Source organism: Paroedura picta, chromosome 5 (assembly GCF_049243985.1).
Source record: "Paroedura picta isolate Pp20150507F chromosome 5, Ppicta_v3.0, whole genome shotgun sequence".
NCBI classification, from domain to species: domain Eukaryota; kingdom Metazoa; phylum Chordata; class Lepidosauria; order Squamata; family Gekkonidae; genus Paroedura; species Paroedura picta.
Genome location: NC_135373.1, coordinates 63,988,559 through 64,001,483, shown reverse-complemented (window position 1 = coordinate 64,001,483; position 12,925 = coordinate 63,988,559).

The following is a 12,925-nucleotide window of genomic DNA, read 5'->3' as shown; positions in this document are numbered from 1 at the left end:
CCTCTGGAATCTGTTTTAAAGTGACTGTGTTCCAGAACCAGAAGAGATTTGCCTCATTCTCTGAGAGGCTGCTCCTACTGTCTTGCTGACTGCTCAGCTCCCTTCCCCCCACCCCAGCAGTCAAAAAAGGAGAAATAAAACCCAGCTCCCTGAATCAAGTACAGAACACTTCCTGTTTCATGTTGGGAGGAAAGTAATGAGGAAGAAATGGGTTCAAATCAATCTGAATTCAACAGGATTGAAAATGGAATAAACAAAGTAAGTGCAGATTCAGCCCATGACAACTAATTGGCTGCTTTGTGAACCAGCATGCTGGTCTGTACTTAGAGCCATAAACGTATAACTCCCAAATAGCCTTCAAGTCCCTGAATCTAGTCTCAAAACTAATTTGCCTAAATACTGCAACCAGCTGTCTCTTATTAATGCCCTATTGAGTCTCATCTAGACTTGCAATTTTGTGTAAGAGGGAGATGTTCTACAGGAACCCAATAACTGCAGTGATAGTAGCGTTAACTGCTAAATCTCTTGTCTGGCATTACTCAAGACTTCACAAGGGCACTGAAGCTCTGAACTCCAAAGGATATAGTCAGTGGGGAAATGGTTCATTGTGTTTAGCTACCCCCTGCCATGGAAGTTCAGGAGTTGGATTCTTTCGAGTAACTTTGCATGAAAGCTACTATTCCATGCGAACTGGGAGGCTTAGAAACTGATCTTTAACCTCTCATTTTAGCAATGAAATTCCTTCCTTTAAAATAACTATTTAATATTTTCACCCCCAGCAAAAAACCCCAACCAAACAACAAACCAAAACATGGAAGGCTGAAATGAGCCTAATGATAAATGGATGTATCCTTTAGCGAAATTGTATTGCTGCTTTTTATAAATCTGCGCAGCAGGAGACAAAATGCTTTTGCTCACCCAGCATACTTACTGGCCTTACCAGAAATTATTTTAGAGAAAATAGGACAAGGTTGACATTTATAGAAAAATGTAATTGTATCGGCTCACTGGAATGATGATTTTTAGAGAACTGCAGTTCTGCTTGAAGAACTTTAATTTTTCCCGATTTGGAGAAAGACAAAAAAGTTCACCCCATATAATGGTAATGGCTGGCATCCCACTGTGCTGCCCTATCATGTGCATCAAGATATGGTGTCCAGGCACATTAAATTTTATATCAGGATAATATAGAGGGAGGCAACCCTTTCAATATGGCAGGAAAACACCTACAGAACTTCCACCAATATTTCTTGACATTAATTTATCACCACTAGGAAATCAGAAGGTGGTATGACATTGCACAGTCTCATCAGACCTCAGAAGCTAAGCAGGGTCAGTACTTGGAAGGTGGTCACCAAGGCAAGGTTCTGCAGATTAAAGCAATGGCAAACCACTTCTGCTTCTCACTTGCTTTGAAAGCCCCTTGCTGGAGACAATAGGAACTTGCAATAATAAGAACCCTTCCCAAACCACCACCCTATCTATAAAAATGGTTAGGATGGCCTGTTCTTCAGCAGTGCCCTGTTTTTTTAAAATGTATCATTGTAGTACTATTTCACAGTAGCAATACAATCAAGTTAGGTTTCCACAGATGTGTTAACCTTGCAAACTTCAGTAATCAAAAAAAAGGTTAAACCAGACTAGGAACAGCTGCCAGAAACACTGCCCATTTGGTGGAGGAGAACAGGACAACATAGACCAATTGGAATGTATAGTCCTCAGCATTCCTGTATACATTCTTTCCCCAGCACTAGGTCTTTATTGTGCTGAAAATGGCATCAAAGATTGTGCTGAACCTAGGCCATGTCGAGGACCTGATTGTGAGCTCCCACCTTGAAAACAGGAACATCTATGAGGTGGTTGCTTACCATTTTTTTACCAGAAGGATTAAACAGAATCCCCAATCTGTGCAGGTCCATACTTAAGTGGGTCAAAGTCAAAGGGAACTTTATGGCTTCCCTGGAAACCTGACAAGGCTTTCTTGGGGAGAAAGATAGGGAATAAGTGAGGCGCAGTCATGCATTACAGCTCTTTATTATTTCTTATAGTGATTCCAGGTTGAAAGTAATCACGTTGAAAGTAACCAGCCCCCAATATATACACATGGCAGAGGTGGACACACAGCTGAGCCTTGATTGGATCAGCGGAGCCTGATTGATTTAAACTCATTGGACCCTGCGGTTGGGAACCTGGCAGCTCATTGGCTGTCCACGGCTCAAGTTCATTGGGTCCTGTGGTTGGGATCTGGCAGTTCATTGGCTGTCCTTTGGAGCTGCTTGGATCCTGCTCCAGACCCCAAGCTCAGTCCTCTGTTGCCTCACATACACAACAATACTGATATATGTTTCATGGCATGGTTGTTTCTTTCACTGTACAACCTACCAAATGATCTCCTCTCCCAATACTTCCAACTGTGAAGTTGTCATGTTCAGGGCAGAGCCTGGCACATTTACTCTATGCGGGGTTTCCAAGATGCACAAATACAATAGTAACAAGCAAGTCAGAATGCAAGATCATAGTCTGCTAATCAGTCCACAGTCAGGGAGCTGAAGATTCATTCCAAAGGTTGAGGGGGAATGAAGAAGGGTATGGAGTACAGGGTACAAAGCATGAAAGCTAGGGAAGCAAGCACAGGTTCAATGGGACAGGGAGTAAGGCAGCAAGGCAAGGCCGTGCTCTGTTCACTAAGTAGGTCAACCTACAGAGGGGGCAGCAAGCAAATTGTGAACAAAGTTGCTTCCATTTCTAACTTGCTCAGTGTGTTCATTTTAACTGTCTCCTTTTGCTGGCTCAGTCCAAAGGCCCAGGTGTGACTTCTTCCCTGGGAATTCCTCATCATCCAGGTGTAACTCTATGCTGTGTTATGCATTACAACTTTTATTCTAGTTGCATTGGGATATTTATCATAGAGCACTATGAGGGACAAATCTGGCACTTTCACCAGTGAAAGGGATATTAGTGATTAGTGAATCTTTCTTGCCATGCTAGAATTTCTCCTCATTAATTCTGTAATGTGATGTGATGCTTTCACTGGTAGACAGTGGCATAACTAGGGTGGGCAAGCAGGGTGTATGCACAAGGTGCCACTTGGATCTTTGCACCTCCAAGAAAGGTCACTCACTCCTTATTCTGGTGCAAAAGCACCCTGAGTCCTTAAATTAATTTATTTTCAAAAGGTACTTCTGCATTGCTACAAGGTAATGCCACAACACAAATACAGTTTAAATAAAAATCAGCACTTCCATGTTGCTATGGAGGAACACCAGATGACACAGCATCTGGTTGGAGTGTACGCTACTCCCTTATCCTTTCCTCTTCACCTCTTAATAATTGGGGGAGGGATGGGATTTTTAGCTGCCATGTTAGTAGATTGATGTTTTAATGGAAATTTTAATGGGATTAGTTGTTGTGACCCGCCTCGAGCCTATCGGGAGAGGCGGGAAATAAATCCAATAATAATAATAATAATAATAATAATAATAATAATAATAATAATAATAATAATAATAATAAATCTCCCCCTCTTTTGGAATTCCTATTTTTTGGACTTTATTTATGTCTGGGTTGATTCTTGAAAGGCTTCATATGGGAAACTGGAGCCCAAAAATCAGTTTGTGTAAACGGAAGGCTTTAAAACAAAGGGTGTGCTTGCCTGAATGATTAGGAGAAAGCTGTTTGATCACCCACCTCCCCTTCCCCGTTTCATTCCCCAGCTCCAAAAAAACACAAATGGGACTGTGTTTTGTCTGACTGATCCCAAAAAGACCATAGACACTTTACAGAAGATTTTATTTAACCTTTGACAATGTAGCTTTGCAGCCAACATGGACCATGCCATTTAAAATGAAATATTTGGAGCAGGAAATGGAGAGGGGAGGGCAGGCAGAGTCAAAAGCTAACAGGCAGAGTTTGAGTGACAGTAAGGGCCATTCTGCACAAGGAACAATGTTGCCAAATGTTCACAGAATGCAGAAACGCTATATTAAATAGTGGAATGTTGTCATTCCGCATACCTTTATTTTTAGTGGAATATAGAAGTCCCAGTAGCATTTCATTCATTCCCCACAGGTTTCCGGTCTCGCTGGAATCGCAACAAAGGAAGCGATTTTTTTCTGTGCTTTTTCCTGCCCCTGGCTGTCATTCAAATGGAACAGCCAATGGGCTGTTGTGTTCATGCTCCCAAAAAGCCCCTTTCCCTTTAAGAACTGTTTTTTTTAAAACCAAACACACCCGTTGCAACATATACGCGTTCAATCGTTGTATCGGGAAGACCTTTTTGCTGGCGTAGGAGCTGGCGATTAATCGTTTACATATTCCTCAAGTAGAAAAAAAAATCCCCCCCCACGGGCGCGATTTGTGGCTGAAATTATGGGTAGTTCTGAACAGGGGGCTGTGTTGTGCTTGGGAACTTAGGGAGCTTTGTTTTACTTTAAATCACTTTTGTGGAGGGACTTTAGCCGGAGAAGCCTCACTCGTTCGTTGCTTTCACAGGTCTAAGGGAAAAAAATTAGCGATCGCTTCTCTGGAAGTTCGGGACTTTCTTTCTACTGCTACATTGAGAACGTACATGTCTTTCACTGGTTTGTTGCAGCTCAGGGGGAATCCACTTTTCCTGATTCCCCGAAAAGTGCTACAACAAAGCGCTTTTTGCGGGAGTTGCAGGAGTGTTGGAGATTGTGTGCGACATCATGCGGAACGTTGAATTTGTAGCGTTTACCAAAGGTAAGATTTCTGCTACATTTAAGTTGTGCGGAATGGCCCTAAGTATTCTATATAGCAGGTGGGAGGGGGAACAAGTGAGGCAAGTCCTCTCACATGTTTCCCTCCCCCATCCGTGACAGTAAGAATCTGATTGTGGGTTAAAATCTAACATCAACTGCACGCTTCAGTTATTTACTAGCTGAGACTGAAAAGTGCAAGGGCCTGTTCATATATTATTGGAAGCCACAGAAGAGCTGCTTCCATGTGACTAACAACAAGCCACTCTGGTCATGAGTATGGGTTGAACAAGTGAGGCAGTTAATTCCCAAAGAAAGCAGAAGTGAGCATGTTGGCCCAACTCCACATGGTTGTCATCAGGGGCAGTCATGCAGAGGAAGTGATTGTGCAAACTTTTCTTCCCCACAGTGAATGCATGGGGCTGTCATGTGAACAGGGGATTTGTATCTCAGCAGGTAAAGGGGTGGTATCCACCCAGCCAGCAGTAGCTACCTGCCTTTTTCAGTTCAGCTGTGTTTATATCCTGCTGGGCTGAGATAAACTTGACCACCTTGACATCACATATGTATTGGTTACATTTCTACTCAGAAGTACAAAGAATAATGAATCATAAAATCACATAGTAATATCACACTGATAATGTCATTATTGTACTGCTATGCAGGACCTGCATGGACTTGTGGGAGGAATCTCACTTCTCACTATTTCCCCCATTCTCACTATTTCCTCATTCCCTTTCCTGAAAGTCCCCAGAGCCTCTCTTTTCCTGCTTCCTTATCTCCTCCTAGGACTATCAGTCTCCAAGTAGGGCCTGGAGATCTGAATCACAACAGATCTCTGAACTACAGAGATCAGCTTCTCTATTAGGCTTGCCAACTCTAAGCTGGAACATTCCTGGAGATTTGGGAGTGGAGCCCAGGGAGAGTGAGGTTTAGGAAGGGAATTGACATCAGCAGGGTTAAATGCCATAGTGTTCACCCTCCAAAGGAGCCATTTTCTCGAGAAGAATTTATCTCTTTTATCTGAAGAGTAGTTGTAATGTCAGGTGATCTTCATCCCTCACCTGGAGTTTGGCAAATGTAGTCCCCCTTGAAAAAGGGGTATGGAGTCTATCACATTATACCCCTCCCCAGGCTTCATCTCAAAACTCTGTAGGAATTTCTTAGCCAAACCTATCTCCTTCTCACCTAAGAAAGCTGTGGGCCAGTTCTGTGGTAGAAGCCCCTGGGCGAGAGCCACTTTGTCATGTTCCATGTCAATCTCTGTTGAAATCCCCCAGGCTGGAGAGGTGCTCATCTGAGGCACCCCTCTCCTGCCTAGAATCATAGAATCATAGAATAATAGAGCTGGAAGGGACCTCATGGGTCATCTAGTCCAACCCCTGCACTATGCAAGACACTCACAACCCTATCGCTCATCCACTGTAAGCTGCCATCCCTTAAGCCTTCACAGAATCCACCTCTCTGTCAGATAGTTATTCAGCCTCTGTTTATTAATCTCCAAAGATGGAGAACCTACCATCTCCCGAGGAAGCCTGGTCCACTGAGAAATGGCTCTAACTGTCAAGAACTTTTTCAAGATGTTGAGACGGAATTTCTTTTGAATTAATTTCATCCCATTGGTTCTGGCCCTTCAGGGCAAGAGAGAACAACTCTGCTCCATCCTTGATATGGCAGCCTTTTAAATTCTTGAAGATGGTTATCAAATCCCCTCTCAGTCATCTCCTCTCCAGATTAAACAGACCAAGCTCCCCCAACCTTTCTTCATACGTCAAACTCATCTTTGTTGCCCTCCTCTGGACACGCTCCAGTTTGTCTACATCCCTCTTCAACTGGGGTGCCCAAAACTGAACACAGTACTCCAAGTGAGGCCTAACCAGAGCAGAGTAAAGTGGTACCATTACCTCCCATGATCTGGACATGATACTCTGTTTGATACAGCCCAAAATCACATTTGCCTTCTTAGCCACCGAGTCACACTGCTGCCTCATGTTTAATGTGTGGTCTACTAAGAATCCTAGATCTTTTTTGCATATGCTACTGCCAATACAAGTCTCCCCCATCCTAGATTGGTGTATTTGATTTTTCCTACCTAAATGCAGAGGTAGGAATATTTGTCCCTATTGAACTTCATTGTCCCTATTTATATTTGTCCCTATTGAACTTCATTTTATTCAGTTTAGCCCACTTCTCGAGCCTATCATGATCATCCTGTATTCTGATTCTGTCTTTGGATGTGTTTGCTACCCCTCCCCGTTTAGTATCATCTGCAAATTTAATAAGTATCCCCTCTAAATCCTAATCCAAATCATTTATAAATATGTTGAACAACACAGGCCCCAGGTCAGATCCCTGGGGAACTCCACTTGTCACTCTTCTCCAAGAGGATGCTGAACCATTAACAAGTACTCTTTGGTTACAATCTGTCAACCAGTTATCGATCCACCTGACAGAATAAGGATCCAAATCAAGTTTTACCAACTTGTAAACAAGAATATAATGTGGAACCTTATCAAACGTTTTACTGAAATCCAGATAAACTATGTCCACAGCATTCCCATGATCCAGCAAAGTAGTCAATTTCTCGGGGAAAAAAAGATAAGGTTGGCCTTTATTCTTGTGAAACCCATGCTGAGTCTTAGAAATCACAGCTCTCAGTTCCAGCTGCTCAAGAACTGACTGTTTGATGATGTGTTCCAAAATTTTGCCAGATACAGATGTCAAGCTGACAGGTTGATAGTTATCCGGATCCTCTTTTTTCCCTTTCTTGAAGATGGGGGCAAAAAAATGGAGGAGCACCTCCCCTTAAATAAAAATGTGTAAGCACTGTATTGAAATGCAGAATGTCCCTGATTGATGAGGAATAGTTCTGTATGTCAATCTTTTTCTCCTTGTGATCATCCCTGGGATATTAAATTGGCCACTGCAGGATAAAGATCATTAGTCTGATTAGATTGTGGCTGCCTTTTTTCATTTGTGAAACTTGAACATGTACCAGAGGCTTTGGCAGTGTAGCATTAATTAATTAATTAAATTCAGACTCAGCAGTTTACATAGAATAATGTGGCACTATTTCACATCTTGACAAGTTACCCTAAAAGAATGAAAAAGATAAAGCATTCTTGGTGAACTTTTTTTCTAGAATTAGGTTTCAGAATAATACAGGAGTTGGGATTGTTGGTACTAATAACTGACAGTAGTTCTGAACAGTGCAATGTGGATAAAATAAGCTCACGAGTGTATCATTATTCAGTTTCATGATTTGTTGCTCTAATCAGAAAAGCACTGAAAATAAATTGATTGCCAAATAGACTTCCAAGATCATTATTTTATATCTTAAATCTGCTTTGTGTTGGCAGATTAAATAAGTGGCCAAAAAAATACAAAATAGTAAGCAGTAAAATTTATGCATGTTTCTTCAAGGAATAAGAAGTACAAATGATCTCAAGTCATTAGCAATTTCTGTTCAGATGAAGCAATTATGATACTAATAACTTCTAGCTTAATCCAGTGAAACCACCATATATTGTACCATAAAATATATATTGGAACAAGAGCATTAAAAATTCCAATAATGATATATTAGTTGAAATTAGACAACTAAGATATAAGATTTCATAGAAATGGAATAGGAATAGAAAATATTAAGTTTTTAAAAAAGGCATTTTGATCATGCAAACAAACCTGGCAGATATTCAGCATATTGTCTTAGGAAGGAGAAAGAAGAAAAAAAAAGAGAGAATAAAAACATATATAAAGAAATGACATATACAGAAAAAGAAATGACATATACAGAAAAAGCACAATTCACCAATGTTCTTTTAGGATTCTATAAAAACAATGCTTCACAAAATTGAATGAGATTATTTTAAATATTCTGATTCCAGAGTTAATGCCATAACACATACAATTTTTAAATCAAACAATAACAATGCAAGATTTCCCAGGCAATTAAAAAATCTGAAAAAGTAGAAACCACCAGCCCCAGATGGGTTAACAGCAATATATTATAAACATTTCAGAGATGTTTTAATGATACCATTACAAAAAGTTATTAATGAGATAAAAGGAGGAAAGACAATACCTCTCATGTGGGAAGAGGTGTATATAATATATATTAATATATAAAGAAGGCAATGATGCAATGCCACCACAGTAATACAGACATCTCTTTATTGAATATAAGTTACAAAAGTTACAAAAGTTTTGCCAGAATAATGGCAGAAAGATTAAGAAAATGCATATCAAATTTAATATATGCTGATCAAACAGACTTTGTACCAAAGAAGTACATGAAAGGTACTAAATAATTTATAATAGATGAAGTTGAATTTGTGAATAAGAAAAAAAGACTGTTGAGAATCAGTCTTAACATTAAAGAAGATCATTAACTCAGAAAGTGGAACTCTAAGAGAGATGACTGAGTTCAAAAAGGTGATTACAAAACAAGAAGATAAGAGCACCTGAGTGATTGGCGAGGGGGCCAATTGCCGCGGCGGGGGCCGACGCCCCGAAGAAGAACGCTGCCGGGAGAGCTGGGGACTACGTTTCCCAGCCTCCCTTGAGGGGCAGCGCGATGGCGACGGCGGAGAGGGGAGGGGCCGGGCTGGAGCTCCTTAAAAGGAGCATAGTGCGACATGCCCGGCCTCTTTTCCCCCTCGGCGGCTGAAGCGGCAGCATCGGAGCGCCGAGGTGGGGCCTTTGACGCAGCGCGATTTGGCGTGGGCGAAAAAGGCCTCTCTGGGACAAGGGACGGCCGGAGCAGCAGCGTGCGTCTAGAAGGCGGGCACGTTATCGCGGCCTGTTTCAAAAAAAAAAAAAAAGAAAGAAAAGAAAAATGCCGGCAAAACGCCATGAGGCGAAGAGGCGGCAAAAACGGCCTGCTGGGCCCAGGGGGCAAAATGGCGTGGGCAATGAAGGAAGGGGGACAGCCCCAGGCATACAAAGCACCCCACAAGCGGCTGGGGTTTTAAGGACAGGGACAGCCCCTGAGGGGATTGTGGCAGCAGCGGGTCCCTATGGCACAAGGTCTGCGAGGCGTAGGGCGGCGGCCTTGGCAAATAGGCCTCCCCTGGGTGTGGAGCAGGATCAAGCTTCGCCAGTATTTCAAACGGGAGCCCGAGAACATAATTTGGAAGACAGGGCTGCTCCATCTGGCATGATGGGGAGTCATGCAGAAAATGTGATGGTGGTGGGGGACAATGCTCCCAATTGGTTTGCGGGCAATCAGAGCAATGGGTCCGTTGCAAGGCCAGAGAATTATGAGGGAAACAGGCAGGGTGGGCATTATGGCTGGCAGCAGGACAATGCCTCACAGCATGGGGGGGGTCCTGAAAGCCAGTCAGGTGCTTTAGGTCAGTGGCCTCAAGATTCTTTTCAGCCACAAGGGGCTCCTTGGGGGGAGCAACAATGTTGGGGAGGTGTTGGGGCTTCTGAAGCCTGGCAAGCCCCCACAATGAATTACAACTCACAAGGGACAGGGAACTGGCAACAAGGGATGGGTTTCCATGGCAGTCAGTTCGCAGGGGAAAATGTGCAGCAGTGGCCCCATATGGGGTGGCATCCACAAATGGGGCAGGCTGCGGGATATCAGGTCGGATACTCAGCAGCTGGACCACGACAGCTGGCTAGTCAAGGCTATTGGCAGCCAGCTGGGAGGCCTATGCCTGTGCCTTTTGTGGGTGGGGGGCAACAGACAGGGGCGAGTTATGCATGGCAAAATACTGCACCAGGGTCTAGGAATGCTCATATTTCCGAAGATTTTAGGCAATTTTGGCCCGCTCCAATAGTACCTGCGATGGGTAGGACCCAAATTCCGGTAGCGGGTCAAGGGACGCTTGGGGCCCCTCAAAGTAACATGGCGTTTCAATCTAACATGGGGGGAGCCCAAATGCAGAGGGCATCGCCAATGACAGTGGTATCTAATATGGGGGAAACCCAGATTCAGATACCATCGCAAGAAAATGTGGGTGGACCCCAAATACAGATGACATTGCCGTCTGTTGTGGGGGGGCCTCAAATTACGGAAGGGGTCCAGGACTCCCAAGGGTCAGTGGCACCGGAGGGAGTAGCAGGTTCCTCGTCCATGTCTGCGCCCCCAGAAGGGACGGGCAGTGGGCAGCAGGAGGCTCCTAAGAAAAAGCGCACCAGGAGAGGAGGTTCAAAACATGCACAACCCAGACGGGAATCTGCATCATCTGGTGAGTCTACTTCATCGGAAGATGAAATAAAGAACAGCAAACGGGATCGCAACTACTGGTTGTATGGGGCATTGGTTCCCGGTATCCCTTCATGGTGGACAGAGCGAAGGGAGGCCACTGAGGAATTTTACAAACAGAAGGCAGAGGGAACGCCAAGGGTTCCGCCTACGAGTCAGGCGGGGGGTGTGCATCCTCCAGGATCACATTTGAAGGAGAAGATTAGGGAAAGGGCATTAGATGGATGTTACGTGGATGTTTTCCACATGGTGCGCCCTGATGAGGAAGCTCCTAATACGGGTTCCAGAAAGGACAAGAGAGGGAAGGACGAAAGAACTGATAGATCATTTGTTAACTGGATGCGAGGTTACGGTGAATATATGGGTCTGGTGGTTGGGGCGTATCCAGAAAGGGGATGGCACTTAGTGAACCATATGAATAACGTTTTGGAAGCAAAGGTTTTATCTGGGGATATGGCCGCGATCGCATATGACAAGCTGATGCGGGAGCGGGCGTCTAATGATTGCCAAGTGAGGTGGGACATAAAGGATCATGACGCATGGATAGTGAAGGTGGGCCCCTATGTTCGAAGGTATGACCAAGAGAAGAGGAGATCGAGTGGAAGGAGGGACGGAAGGGGGGCCTGCTGGGAATATAACAGGGGCAGTTGTCAGCGGCGCAGATGCCGCTTTGAGCACTGCTGTGAAGCATGTGGCGGCAGTCATTCCAAGCAGGATTGCGATCGGTCAACTGGTAGCCAAACGCCCTTTCGAGGGGTCCGGCCCTCTTCCAAAAAAGGAGGTGGGTCGGGTGCAACAAATGGACAAAAGTCAAATTGAGATTCCTTTGGAGCTACAATCGTTGGCATACACCCCAATCTGTCTAGCAACGTTGTTAACCTGGTTAAGTCAATATCCTAAAAAGCAGGAGGCGGCTTACCTGGCTGCTGGATTCTCGCAAGGTTTCAGGATTCCATACACGGGAGCGAGAACGGCAACAATGAGTGACAACTTGAAGTCGGCATCCCAGCTACCAGAGGTCCTGGCAGCAAAAATTGGTAAGGAATGTACAGCGGGGCGTATGGCGGGTCCCTATCCCAGGCCTCCGATTCCTAACTTGAGGGTGTCTCTTTTGGGAGTAGTGCCAAAGAAGACCCCAGGCCAGTATCGCATGATACATCACTTGTCATACCCAAAGGGAGCGTCAGTGAATGATGCTATCGCACCGGAATTGTGCTCAGTGAGGTACGCATCGTTGGATCATGCGGTGGCCATCATTCGAGCATGTGGCAGGGGATCGCTACTGGCAAAATGCGATATACAATCCGCTTTTCGTTTGCTGCCGGTTCATCCGGATGATTTTTGTCTCCTGGGATGTCACTTCAAGGGGTGTTGGTACGTGGATAAAGCTTTGCCCATGGGATGTTCAATTTCATGTGCAGCTTTTGAAACGTTTAGCACGTTCCTTGAGTGGGCTGTAAAGAATAGGACAAAAAGTCCTTGCATCACGCATTATCTCGATGATTTTCTTTTTGTGGGATCCCCAGGGACAACGGAATGTGCTGACAGGTTGAGGGCTTTCCAGCTGCTAGCAGAAGAGCTGGGGGTCCCCTTGGCAGAAGAGAAAACTGAAGGGCCTCTGCCTCAATTGACATATTTGGGAATACTGTTGGATTCTGTGGGAGGTTTTTCACAGTTGCCACAGGACAAACTGGTAGCCCTGAGCAGCCTATTGGAGGCTATGTTAGGCAAGAAAAAATGCACATTAAGGGAGATGCAGATGCTATTGGGGCATCTGAACTTCGCCTGTAAGGTGGTATCTCCAGGCAGAGCCTTTTGTGCACGGTTGGCCCGGTCTACAGCGGGCATAACAATGGCGCATCACCACATTCGATTATCAAGAGCCCTGAAAGAAGATTTGAGGGTGTGGCTGGAGTTTTTGGTAAGTTTCAATGGAGTATCAATATGGCAAACGCCGGTTACGCCAGAGAACGCCCTTCAGGTTCATTCG